Below are 14,389 nucleotides of genomic sequence, written 5' to 3'. Positions count from 1 at the left end.
ATTCCTTTTTCTGTGACTCTCCTATTTCTATCTTTAGACTATTTCTCCAAAGAGAATGTTTTCTTACATTTTTGGTTTTTTTTTTTTCTGTTTTGGAAATTGGAGACAGGGTCTCCCACGTAGCCCAGGCTGGCCTTGAATTTTGTGTAGCCAAGGATGACCTTGCCTTTCTGGTCTTCCTGCCTCTACTTCCATAATGTTTGGATTACAGGTGTACATCATCACGCCACATTTTATGTTGTGCTGGTTATGAGTCTTCAGACATAAGTAAGAATCCTACCAACTCCTCTTTTGACTTTTAAAGTGACTTGTTATACAGGTTTATTTATGTATTTATTTATTTTGAGATGGTCTCATTCTGTAGCTCAGGGTTGCCTGAAACTCACCACCATACCAGCTAAGGAATTTTTAAAAATTATCTTTGAGTGTGGGCTTCCATAGAGGCTAGAAGACTGTCTGATCCCCTGGTGTCCTAGGTGGTTGTAAGCCACCCGATGTGGTTGCTAGGATCTGAACTCAGGTCCTCTGCAAGAACAGCAAGTGCTCATAACTACTGAGCTCTCTCCAGCACTTGCTGGAGACCAAAAGCCCCAGTGATCCTCCTGTTTCTGCTCCCTGCAACACTGGGATTAGGGACTGTACAGCCATGCCTGGCTTTGTGGGTTCTGGGGAGTTGAACTCAGGTCCTTACGTTTGTGCAGCAAGTGCTCCTAGTCACTGGACCATTCTCCCCAGTGCCCCATCCCATTAATAGTTTCATAGCTGCCCAGGTGGCTGGCCCTTGTTACACGAATTCTTTGCATCTTCAGAGATGTCTATGGTTTGTTTTACAGATCAGTTTTGGAGGTGAAACCTAGGGCCTCACCCCAGCTTGGCAAGTGCTCTACCCCGGAGCTATCGCCTTTCCTATAGCTATAGCGCTTTTAATTTTTCTAATTTTTAATTTTGAGTCAGCATCTTACATGGTTGTCCCAACTTGTCCTAGAACTCAGTCTAGACTAGGTTGGCCTTGAATTTACCATAATCTTGCTTCAGCTTCCCTGTTAGCTGAATGTAGTGTTTCATTCAAATCTTTTGCATTTTGGGGGAGTGTTTTTATATTTTTAGAGGTTCTTACTAAATTCATGCTTACATTTTTTTTGCTTTCATAAGTAAGATTTTCTCTTTCAATATATTTCTAACAGAGTGTCTTTTATATATATATATAAATGAAATTTATTTGATATATTTATTGTGTAACTTAATAAATCTTCTGACTTGTACCTTTTTCTGTCAGTTCTATTGGCTTTCCCCAAACATTATTTTTAAAAAGAGTTTAATGTTCTTAAGTTTTTTATTATAATATATATATATTAGAAGTTATTAAATTTTTCAAAACATTTATGTGTATGAGTGTTTTTCCTGCATGTGTATCTATGCACCTCTTGTGTGCCTGGTGCCCAAGGAGGCCGGGAGAGGGAGGAAAGGCAGGGCAGCAAGAGCTCCTTTTTCAGTCTACAACTCCAGCCTGTGGGCTGATACCATCATGTTCAGAGTGGGTGTTCCCTCTTTTGTTAATCCTTCCAGGAAACACAGCCATAGAATTGATAGACGGAACCAGAGATGTGTCTCCTAGGTGATTCTAAACCCAGTCAAGTGACAGTGACAATCAACTGTCATAGTATATGAACATATTTATATGCTAAAGAGACAGAGTCATAGAGGAGAAGTAAATTAATGAAATGTTAGGCACAGGTGTAGGATTATCTCTGAACAAGAGGAAGGATCTTTGCTTTTTTTGTTTTTTAAGACCTTGGAAGGAAGGAAGTGAATACCATTATTTTATAGATTATGTGTGAGTACAAATTTAAAGAAGTTGCCTCATCTTAATTTTCTTTGTCAAGTAGGAGTGAAATCACACTTTAAGAGTTGAAGTTCAGACTTGAGGCCACTATCGACTAGGGAAAGAGTTGTGAGAAATCAGTTGTTTGGGGGGCACTTTAAAGGATTTTTAAGCAGCTGACGGGAGAGACCATGGATTTTTGGTGGCCCCCCTTTTAAGGCCATGTGAGTTTCTCCAGCAGCTCAGGTACACAAGCAGAGGAAATGCAGGTGATTGGATGAGGAGTGTATGGCTTTGGCACATACTGTGTGTGCTGGTTAGTTTTTTTGTCAGCTTGATATAAAGTCATCTGTTAAGAAGGAATCTTAATTGAGAAAATGCCTCCATCAGATTGGTCTGTAGGTGAGTTTGTGGGGGCATTTTCTCGATTAATGATTGGTATGGGAGGTCCCAGCCCACTGTGTGTGGTGCCATTCCTAGGCAGGTGGCCTTAGGTTGTATAAGAAAGTAGGCTGAGTAAGCCATGGAGAGCAAGTCCAGTAAGCAGCACCCCTCCATGGCCTCTGCTTCAGTTCTTGCCCAGCTTGAGTTACTGTTGTGGCTTCTCACAGTGATGGACTGTAACCCATAAACCAAATAGATACTTTCCTCCCTTGATTTGGTCATAGTGTTTTATCACAGCAGGAGAAAGCAAGCTAAGACATTGTGTAAAGTCAAGAGAAGTGGAGAGAAGGTAGAGCAAGAGAGGTTTGAGTAGTGAATCATGGTTCAAGATCCCATTGCTTATAGAGGATGGGAAAAGGAACAGGAGAGAGTAGATGAGGGAAAGATTGTTAGTCAGATAGTTAGTGGAGGAGGAATAGGGTTCAGGATTAATGGCAGATAGGTATATTGGTCAGAGAATAGATATACAACTTTAGTCTTTCCGGCCTGGGACCCTTTTGGATCATCGAGGTTTGAGGAAACTGAAGTTGCTGGGGGAGTTGTTCACTTGGTTTCAGAGCATTGTTAGAGGAGCTCCCTGCATTTCAGAAGTATTCAGAGAGTAAGTAAGAATGGAGTGCAGACAAATGATAGGAACAGCCTTCAGGAGAGGTGGCATTTGGGGCCTCCAGGGGGTCAACGGTGGTTAGATATTGAGGTTTGCTTACATCACATGTCATAGCCTTTAGCTCATGGAGGGTGGAACAAAAGATTATATGATTTCTTCTTTGTTGTGGCTCTGCTCTGCTCCGCTCCGCTCCCCTCCCCTCCCCTCCTCTGCTCTTCTCACTTTCTCTATTTGGCTTACTCTTTCCAGCCCTGCAAGAATGAGCTACAAGATGACCTCTTCTAGAAGTTCTTTTTTGATCTTGTGATGTGTTTTTCTGTTCCCATTACTCCTTGGGTTTCCTGCTAATTTAGAGGGAAGCATCCTCTATTGTCACCATCTGCTGTCCTTTCCGAGAGACCTGATATTTGTATTCGGTATTATGTTGGTTTAGTTGTATGACATTTCCATGTAGAAAGTGAATTTTGTTTCATTTGTTATTAATCTCCCTTAATAGTTGTGACCCTCCTTTGTCAACTCATCTTTAATTTTCTGAAGTCAAAGCCTCTTTTTATTTTGGCCTTAGTTGTAAGTTCCATTTAGATGAGTGAAGTTGTTTCTTAGTTACCAACATATGTCCATGTGGACCACAGTCATCTATTCAACCTGCTTAAGTTTTGCTGGGCTGATGTCCCTTCTACTTTTCTCTACACTTGGTAGAAGAATTAAAAAGAAACTACCTTGTAATTAGTCTTCTCTAGCTGCCAAAAGTTATTCAATCATCTTTTAATTAAAGTTTTTTTGAGGATTTCATATATGAGTCCTATATATTTACATTATTGTCACCCCTACCCCATGTTAACACATACATATACATGTTGTTGAGTCCATTTAGTATTATGTGTGTGTGTGTGTGTGTGTGTGTGTGTGTGTGTGTGTGTGTGTGTTTAGTGATAACCACTTGGGATTGGATAACCTATTGGAACTTGTCCCCAGAGAGACTGATTCTCCCATTCTCAGCAGTCATTAATCAATCGCCTGTAACTCTTCATCTATGAGTGAGACCTTGTAAAATTTCTCTTGTCTGTGTTGTCATTATGCAGTTCTTATTTAGGCAACTATATTGTTGGTATTTCATGGGTACAGCTTCTGTGTCATCTACAGAAGACACTATCTCACCGAGACTTCCTTGTCTTCTGGCTCTTAAAATCTTTCTGCTCCTCTTTCATGTTGTTCTCTGAGCCTTAGGTATAGACGTATCAATTAGGGTTGTGTATACCACGGTCTGTTGTTCTTTGCCTTTTGGCCAGTTGTATATTTCTCTAGTAGTCCCCATCTAATGCAAAAAGAAGTTTCTTTGATGAGGGGTTAGACCTACACCTATCTGTTTGTAGAAGGATAAATATTTAGAATGCAGTTAGAGAGTAGGTTTAGGACATTGGAAGTAGTAGTTTCTCCCTAGAATCTATGACCTCACCAGCCACATGTAGTTGGCTAGGCTTGCAGAACTAGATATAGGGAGACTTTCTGTGTCCTGCTAGCCAGCTCCCAAATCACAACACAGAGACTTATTATCAATTATGAAAACTCAGCTAATAGCTTAGGCTTGTTTCTAACTAGCTCTTATAACTTAAATTAACCTATTTCTATTAATTTACTTTCTGCCTCGTGGCTTTATTACTTTACTCTGTACTGCCCATGCTGCTTTCCTGCTTCCTCCATCTTCCGCTGGTAACTCTTCATGTCTCTGCCCTTCTTCTTCCCAGCATCCTGTCTGCCCTGAAAATCCTGCCTATGTATTGACCATTCATCTTTTTATTAAACCAATCCGAGTGACAAGTCTTCATAGCGTACAAATAGATTATTTCAGAACATTTCCTTCTTTTTGTCTAAATAAAAAGGAAAGGTTTAACTCTAACATAATAAAACTATAAATGTTAAGAACAACTATCAGGTAAGAATTACATTTACAATGTCCAGTCCATTTGTATTTGGCATATTTGGAGAAAATGCTCCATTATTTATTCTATCTTGATGAGTCAAAGCTCTGTACCTAGTTTGCCTTCTATCATAACTAAGGAAAACTCTAACTATGACTATCTAGTCTTCAACTCCATCAAAGACCCCAGGAGGATATAATATTACCTGAATAAACAGGAAGTGCAGAGCAAGCAACTTGCCAAAACTAAAAGAAACAACAGAAACATTTGGCTTCCTGGACAATCACCCAAGGTAAGGTTGGGGCATTTGTCTTCAGCCTACAGGCCTGGAATATCTGGCAGACTCTTTTATAAAGCAGGAATTGTGACAGACTGTCCCGCCTAGTCTTGGCAAAGTTCCTGTGTGTCCTGTAGACTGTTTGGCAGACTTTTCTATGAAGTAGGAATTTTGAAGTACTGTCTTGCCTTGTTTTGGCAAAGTTCAGCAGTCACTTTCCTGTGTGTCCTGCATGTCCACTTTGTACAGCACACTGTCAGCAGTTGAGGCAAGAACAGTTTCTTTACCCAGTGGCTAACCTTACCACAATGAAAGCAAACTCCATAAGGAATTTCTTTAATGCCCATCATCTTCTCTGAAGTAAATTAGTGCTGCCAGGAGAAGATGTGCCTCACTGTCATGAAAACCTCAAGTTACTAAACATTTTTAATACCATATTCTGTAGGTCTTTGAAATGTTTGAAGATCATCTGTCTATCTAAATATATCTATTTAACCTTGAAAACATACCTAATTACCTACAAGTTTGATTATTATAAATGACTATCTACTAACCTGCATTTCTTAATTATACATTACATTATAAATGAGCTGTATAAGCACAATACCCAAAACAAAAGTAGAAACATACATTTAGTATAACAAAAATAACCTTCAGTTTGTATCAATATGCAAAAATCCATACCAATGTAAAATATTTTTACAAAGACTAGTAGTTGCTTTTTAAGTTTAAAAGTAGATTCAATAATCTATCCTTTTATCCTGTTATTTCTATATCCCCCCTTTTCTTTTCAGAATGAGATCCCTGAATCTAATTTCCTTTGTTCAGCTTTTTTCTTGCCCATTACCAATAACAACTTGTAACCACCCCGCTTAAACAATCCACAACCCACAGAATGACGAAAAACCACCCATACCATCTCTTGGGAATGTGGACATTGTGTTCTCTAGACTACTTCCTGTTGTCTGAGGGCACTGGCATCTTTGGGGGACCCTGAGAAAATTAGGATAATGGCCATGTCCTGGCTAGAATAGCCTGTGAGGCTGGACCATCTCAGCTAGCAGCCTTGAAGCTGTTCTGGATGCAGAACTCTGAGGAAACTGCAACAGAGGCATTCTGATAGGCTGGATCATCTGAGCCACTCATTTTCATTGATGTCTGGTTCCCTTGTTCTGAAAACACTTAAATTTTCAAAAGTAACATACATATCTGCATTAACACAACTATGGGCTATACATTGTACACAGCCAGCCAAAGATGATTTTTTGTTTTTATGTTTGAGCAGATAAAATATACGTCACCTGTCTTGTAGTTTTTCTAGGTTTATTTCTTTATGTCTGTAGCCAGTATTTGATCTCCCAATCAAACCTAATCCTCTTTAACCTTGACTGAATCCATAGCCTTTCATTTTCTGTGGAAACAAAAGCATAACCTCTTCTTCAACACAACATGATTTTTGACTTCCATTTTGAAGTTAAGACATTTTAAAAATATATAGGTTGGTTTAAGTTAGCAGTTTCTATAATCCAGTGTCTCTCAGCAGCTATCATTTGTTCATCAGCAATCAAAAAATTCAAAGACAACACAATAACATACAGGATCCAGACTCCCTGTGTATTTCCCATCTCTATGCAACTTCTTCTTTTTTAAAAAAATTACTCTTTTTTAAAGACTTTATTATTTTTAAACTATTATTGTTTTATGACTGTCTATATCCTTTTTCTTTTTTCTCAAGCCTACCCACATTGTTAAACACACTGTAACCTGTTTAGAGGTTTTTTGTTTTTGTTTTTGTTTTTTTCCTCTATCTGTACCTGCTTTACTGCATATCTGTACCCTTTTCTGTCTGCATGAGCAAAACCTTAAACCCACCATACTGCTTAGCTCATGGCATACTGGTGTCTCAAGCCCACAGGCAGCTGCTGGGAGACATGTATCTGAACCACAGCCAGCATGGGAGACACAAGAGTAGGAAGCCATACTTGGCTTCATTTTTATGTGTTTATAACCCTTTTTAAAGCGTTCTCAGGTCTTCTGTGGCTATATATGGCCCCATGTTGGATGCCATTTGTAGGTGGACTTTCTCTGTCCCACCAGCCAGCTCCCAAATCACAACATGAAGACTTATTATTAATTATGAAGGATTGGCCAATAGCTTAGGCTTGTTACTCTTACAACTTAAACTAACCCATTTTTTTTAAATCAATCTACATTTTGTCTCGTGGCTTCATTACCTTTACTCTGTACTGCCCATGCTGCTTTCCTGCTTCCTCCATCTCTAACTGGCAACTCTCCATGTCTCAGCTCTTCTTCCCAGCGTCCTATCTGCCCCCCCAATCCTGCCTATCTATTGGCCATTCAACTTTTTATTAAACCAATCCAAGTGACACATCTTCACAGTGTACAAAAAGATTATTCCATAACAACCAGGGATGAATTCCCTCCTATTGAGTGGGCCATAAGTCCAGTTAGACAGCTGTTAGTTACTATCAAGATATAAGTATCATTAGGGATATCTTAGTGGGCTGGTCATTCTTGTGGTTTGTAGGCTTTACAACTAAGTAGAACTGTTGATTTTTTTTCCCTCTAGGCAGCTTGCATAGCACCTTTAGATACAATAAGAGCTAGTCCTCAGAGAGGAGGCTCTTAGATTGGTTCCAGCCCAATTCCTCCAAGTCCTGTGTTTGAAGTGTGTAAGAGCAATAGGCTCTTTCTTTGAAGTTCTAGGAGACAACCAAGGGTAATGACAGTGGCCTGTATTGTTTGGGGGGAGTCTTTTGGACTCCCCTGAATAGCAACTGGAAGTGATATGTCCCATACTTATCACTGGGGTTTTTGTTAGTCTATGGGCTCTTGGGGGAATATTATTTCTGTAAGTGTTATAATGTCATTTCAAATATATATAAATGTCATATATATATATATATATATATATATATATATATATATATATATATATAGTAAGTATGAAGTATATGTTTCCCTATGGCTTTTTCAGACATCTTTAGTATTATTTATCTCTCCTTCCTCTCTCCCTCCATATTACTCCCCTGTTGTTCTCATGTCCCCCTTCATACCACTTGTGTTCTACTCTCCCCATCTCCAAAGCTACTTCTCCCACTCCATGGTCCCTTCTTACTTTCTTGGTTTCTAGGTGTTCCATGCTCTAAACTCATATCTAAAGATTCAGAGCTAGGATCCACAAGTAAGAGAGAACATGTGGGGGCTGGAGAGACTGCTCAGAGGTTAAGAGCACTGGCTTTTTTTCCATAGGTCCTGAGTTCAATTCTCAGCAACCACATGGTGGCTCACAACCATCTGTAATGAGATCTGGTGCCCTCTTCTGGTGTGCAGGCATACGTGCAGGTAGAATGCTGTATACATAATAAATCTAAGAGAAAGAGAGAACATGTGGCATTTGTCTTTCAGGGTCTGGGTTATCTCATTCAGTATATTATTTTCTTGTTCTACTTATCTGCAGATTTCATGCTTCTATTTTTCTTTGCAAATAAATATAATTCCATTGTGTGTGTATCACATTTTCATTCATCAGTTCAAGGACATTTAGATTGTTCCCATCTCCTAGTTATTATAAATAGAGTAACAATGGACAAGTTTCTGTGACGTAGAACGTTGAGTCTTTTGGGCATATGCCAAGGAGTGGTTGGTATACCTGGGTTATATAGTAGATCTGTTTTTAGCTTTTTGAGAATTCTTTATACTGATTTTCATAGTGACTCTATAGTTTTCTTCATCGACAGTGAATGAGGGTTCCCCTTTCCCCAAATCCTCACCAGCTTTTGTTTTTTAGTCATTTGTCTATAAATTTCATCCTTCTTTTGATTCCCCTTTCTTACTTCAGTGTTTTTTGCTTTGTTTTGTTTTGTTTTTCTTGTTTTTGAGGATTGGGTCTCACTATGTAGCCTAGGCTGGCTTGGAATGTACCTTCTCTCTTCTCTCTCCTTGCTCTCTCTAGGGTCTCATGTAGCCTAGGCTGGCCTTGAACTCACTGGGTAGCTGAGGGTAACGTTGAACTTCTGATCCTCCCACCTTCAGCTCTCAAGCATTTGGGGTTTCTGTGATGCTGGAAGTCAAACCCAGGGTTTCATACATACTTGTCCAGCACTGTGTCAACTGACTCCACCCTCTGGTCCTAGTTTCTTCCTTCCTAGTGTGTCACATGGTGGTATCTGTTGGCACTGAAGATACCCTTGCTATTGCTGTCAGTAACTCTTTTGGACAATGATTACAGGTTACTCATTGCACAAACCTAATGTTCCATGTGTGGATTCCACTATAGAGGACCTTGAGCAACAAACAGCATATCCAGATTAAAATCAAAGACATCAGACTTAGTTGATGGCATAATCGACATTTTTTTCATGGTTGCTGGTTGGGATTAACATGCCTTGATAAAGTCAGGTTTGTTCATGTCGATTTAGGCTTTTGGAGTGGACTCCCACTCCCCCTTCCCCATTAGTCTTTTTTCCCCTCATTCTCAAACTCCAAACTATTTGCTTTTACTTTTGTGTTTACCAGTGTAACATGAATGTGTTCTTCATACCCCAGGTCCGCCATATCTCCTACATGAGACCTCTTCCCTTTGAAGTCACCTGACCCCTGACTTAGTCTTCTTTTTAGCCCTGATGAGCCTTTCGTTTCAGGGGAAATTTTCCTTTTAGGTCAGTTCCCCTGGATGACCTGCTTTCAGGAGGGGCTTGCATAAAGAACTTCCTCTTCCTTGGAGGGCTTAGTAGTGCCCCCATTCCCAGGCTGCCTTCCTGGGAGTCTAGCCATGAATTTCCTGTTTGTCCTCAGTGCTGGTTCCTTATTTATTAGCTTGACAGTGACATTTAAAGAAAGAAATTCCAGTGAATCAGTTGCACTTAAGTTCTCTTGTTGGAGAGTAGCTGGACACTCTGCACCTACCAGAAATGCTGTGTACACTTTCCACTTTCTTTAGATTCTGCAAATCCTTAACAGGTTAATCTGGATTTATATTTAGATGAAAGTTATCAATTAACAGAAAAACCTGATGCTGTAGACAGGGCTGACTGCCTTTAAGTGGCTAGAGGTCAGCCTTCAGACCAGAAAGTCTTTGGCAAGAAACTATACAGGGATATGGGCCATCCCTAGGAAGGGAGAGGTTCCTTGAAATGCAGGCTACCTATGAGCTTCAGAATTTGATCCCAGTGTGTCTCAGCCATTTTAATGCTGATATATACATGTGACAAAACACCTTCTGGCTTACTTTACTCCCTACCACCTTTTATTTATTTATTCCCATGAAAAACTTTTGACTGTCTAAATATGAAGGCTGTGGGAACTATGGATGTTGAGTACCAGGCTCCAAATACTGAATCAATGTCTTTTAAACCAGTGTTTGTTAAACTGCCCTTTAGTTGGTTCAAACATCAATTTATCAGGTTATATCTAGCACTGTTGTTTTGGTTACTATCCCAATAAAATAAACCACATTAAACTTAGTGATATTAAACAATTGCCATTAGCCAAGTGGTGCTGGTGCAAGCCTTTAATCCCAACGCTCAGGAGGCAGAGGCAGGCAGATCTCTATGAGTTCTCGGAAAACGAATAAAACAACCAAACAACAAAACAAACAAAAAACCACCACCAACAAAAAACAATTACCATTTATTAATCTCACAGATGTTGTGGGTCAGAAATATGGACAGGTCCTGGGAGGGGATGGCTTATCCCTGCTCTGTGAGTGCTGATGGTTGGAATTGTTTGCAGTCTCTTTCACATATCTTGGGGCTGGGACTACCTATAGGCTGGTTTTCTCAGCTAGTACCGATGACTACAGTGTGTGTAGTCTTTCTATGTGGTTGGAACTTCTAATAGTGTGGTTGAGTTCCAAGAGAGAGTGTCGTAGAGGAAACATTCAGAGAGCCAGTGTTCTAAGAACAGAAGGTAGATGTTTGCATAACACTTAACAGCTTTAGCACCATTTCTGCTGTTCTTGACAGAAATGGTTGTAGAGGAAGGTACAAAGTCTTCTGCTTTCATGGTAGGGATCAAAAACATTTGCAACGCCTTTAAAAACTGAACCAATTTTGTTTTAGAAGAACATAGAATAGAAAATAACAGTGGATGTGAGAGGACTAAGTATTGTGAAATGTGTTTCAGTTGTAATGTATATTCTGGTGTTTTTCTTCTGTAGACTACAAAAAAATGTAAACATTGCTTAACTATAGCTAATTTGGTTTATTAATACCAAATTTTATCTATTAATACTTAATTAGTAGATTTCTACTATGTAGTCCCTAGTTGTAAAGATGAAAACTGAAGGAACTGATTATCATTGCCTATAAAAAGACAAAAGGAAGGCCTTTCCTTTTCAGACTAATTTTTTCACCCACCAGGAGGTCTTCAAGGCCCTGTTTAACGGTCAGGTAAACTTGGATAGTCCCTGCATTGGAGGGGTGTGTGGTCTAGACCAGTAGGCAGAACTTCACTAAAAATTAAGTCTAGTCTTTGCCAGTTTCCTGAAAGAGTAGAAAGATGGAACATGAAGAGGACATACTACTTTTTGTTTTGTTTTGTCTTTTTGAGATGGAATATCACTATATAGGCCTGGGACTTGCCTTGTAGACCAGCCTGGCCTCCACCTCAGAGCTCCACCTGCCTCTGCTGCCCAAGTGTTGGGATTAAAGGTGTGTGTTTCCATGCCTTGCCATAACTTCATTCTTTATGGTTGAAAAAACATCCCATTGTATAAATATGCCATAGTTTCTTTATCCATCCCCTGTTGAAGGACAGCTTGGTCTCATCCCTTAGCTATTACAAGCAGTGCTGGAATCAACACTGATGTGAAAGTTATCTCTGTGGCATGTTGATTGAGGAATGGTTAATCTGAGTCACATGACAGGTCTATTTTTAGTTGTTTTGTTTTGTTTGTTTTGTTTTTTGAGGAACTTCCACACGGCTGCTGCAGTGGCTGGGTTAGTTTACATCCCGGGTAGCCGTATCCAAGGGTTCTCTTTTGTCTACAGTCCAGCCAACACTTACTGTTTTCCTAATGACTGCCGTTCTGACTGAGATGAGATGGAATCTCAGTGTAGTTTAATTTTGTCTGCTAGCTAGTGAGGTTGAATATTTTTCATGTGTTTATCAGCCATTTGAGTGAAACTTGCTTTTAAAGTTAGCTGAACACATTACATGCCAATTAGTCTACTTCCATAATTATAAATGCTTTGTAGTTTTCAATTCTATAGAATAGTTATTTAGACACTTAGTATTACTAACAACATTTAACTATTATAAATATTACAGTGGTAAACATCCATATAACTCTTTAGTGCATACTACAATTATTCTTAAATATTTTGTTTTTTACATATATGATACGCACATGCCACAAAATTTAATCTTTTTAGGAGTTGTTTATGTAACTTGAACTGCTAAACCAGAGCAAACATTTAAAAAAGTTTGTGTGTACAGTGCAAAATTGTCCTTTATAAATGTCCCACTTTATACTGCCAAAGTGTTATTTGTTCCTAGTATTTCCCAATTGAACAGAAAAAAGGGAAATGAACTCGTTCTCGGCTTGCTGACCGTGTCATTTATTGGACGGTAGCCTCCTCTTTGACACTGTCCCTCTCAGAATCCTGCCTGCCCTTTAGGCCCTGTCTGAAACACCACCTCCTTCCCCACACTTGCCAGCCAGCGCACAGCGAAGACTTCTCTTTGCCCTGCCTGTGTTCCGTCTTGGTTTTCTTCTCCTCTGCTAGCCAACTGCGCTTTACTCAACAGCACTGAGCAAATCCCAGCCAGGGATGGTGGCTCAAATCTGTAGTCCATGCAGAACCTGAGGAGCCTCTTAAATTCAAGGTCAGCCTACCTGGGCTACTACCAGCAAGACCCTGTCTCAAGCAAACAAAAACGAACAAACAAAAACGTTGTATCTGGCAGATTTCTTTTCCTTTGTCTTCTTTAGTATGTAGGAACTTTGATACATTTAAACTCAGTAAACACTGAGGTAAATTGGAGTTTGCCAAATTCATGACAGCAGAAAATGGCTTGTTTGGGGGATGTAAAGAATAAAAATGTTTATCAAACTGAGTGCAGAATATATAAAGCTGTTATGGAGAAGACATAATTCTGGAATTTCCTTTAGGCAGCCTAGCCTGGAAATTCTTCATAAAAGATAGCTGACAATTTTGTCAATGTTGTTTTTTAAAACTAAAAATAAATTGTCTGTCTGTCTCTGTCTCTTTCTGTGTACATGTGTGTAAATGTGTGTTTACTCATATTTGTATGGAGACCAGAGGTCAAGTCTGCCTTTATGGATCTCCACTTTAGTTTTGAGACAGGATCTCACTGAACCTGGGGCTCAGTGGTTGTCCACATTGATTGGCCGGGGAGCCCCCAGGGATCCGTCTATCTTTCTCTCCTACTCGGAGATTATAAACCCTTTATTGAGCCCAGATTTTTACTTGGGTGCTGGGATTTGAATTCATGTCCTTTTGGCTTCTGTCACAAGCGCTTTATGGATTGAGCCATCTTTTGTCAATATTCTTACTTTAACTATGTGTAGAAGGAATTACCTCCAAACTGGAATTCCTTTTTTTCTTTTTGTTTGTTTTTTACTTTTTTTTTTGTTTGTTTTTTGTTTTTCGAGACAGGGTTTCTCTGTGTAGCTCTGGCTGTCCTGGAACTCACTCTGTAGACCAGACTGGCCTCAAACTCACAGTGCTAGGATCAAAGGCATGCACCATCAGGCCCGGCTAAAACAGTCTTCATATTGCAAGACTATTACTATGAGTAAATTAGTCTGGGCTGTCGACAGGTACTTAGGCTTCTTATTCCTATTGCCTTTCTATTTCCTTTCCCCCACACTGTATTCACTTCAAACTCTTTCCGATCTCTTCTGTCCTCATGAGCCTTGCCTCTTCCCTCCTTCCCCTTCTTTTCTTCCTTCAGCCCCCTCTGTTTCTCTCCATCTGTCTTCCATTTTCCTCCCCTCTACTATGTAGCCTAGGTTGGCCTCAAACCATGGCCTTCTCCAGTGTTGGGATCATGCGTGTGTGCCACTGTGCTATTCATAACTTAAATTTTAGAATGTTATTCACATATTTACAGAGATAATGGCTCTTTCACTTTATTATTTTTAACCAAAGGCTCTTCTGCATTTATAATACAGCTTATGTTCATTCACCTCTTTTACAAATATACATCATTTTAATTCCATTTATTCATTTTCCCCATTGGATGTGTGTGCGTGTGCTAGTGTGTGTGTGTGTGTGTGTGTGTGTGTGTGTGTGTGTGTGTGTGTTAGTGAATTTGTGAGGTTCATTAGT

The 14,389-nt window shown here is 39.6% G+C and overlaps 1 protein-coding gene and 1 long non-coding RNA gene across 8 annotated transcripts in view; one reads left to right on the top strand and one right to left on the bottom strand.

Moving 5' to 3' along the window:
* The window catches only part of Pde8a (phosphodiesterase 8A), a 137,000-nt gene that overhangs the window by 29,055 nt on the left and 93,556 nt on the right, over window positions 1-14,389 (top strand). The gene's annotated exons all lie outside the window — the stretch shown is intronic.
* Window positions 1-14,389, bottom strand: part of LOC131918053 (uncharacterized) — a 39,262-nt gene that overhangs the window by 24,255 nt on the left and 618 nt on the right. For 6 of the 7 annotated variants that reach the window (XR_009380819.1, XR_009380816.1, XR_009380821.1 and 3 more), the window contains exon 2: window positions 6,371-6,480. This is a non-coding gene — a long non-coding RNA (uncharacterized LOC131918053). Of the gene's footprint in view, window positions 1-4,031; window positions 4,189-6,370; window positions 6,481-14,389 lie in introns of all 7 variants that reach the window. The other variant, XR_009380820.1, reaches the window with a different exon arrangement.

This window comes from Peromyscus eremicus, chromosome 1 (assembly GCF_949786415.1).
Source record: "Peromyscus eremicus chromosome 1, PerEre_H2_v1, whole genome shotgun sequence".
Taxonomy (NCBI): Eukaryota; Metazoa; Chordata; class Mammalia; order Rodentia; family Cricetidae; genus Peromyscus; species Peromyscus eremicus.
This window is presented reverse-complemented; position numbering and strand designations above follow the sequence as displayed.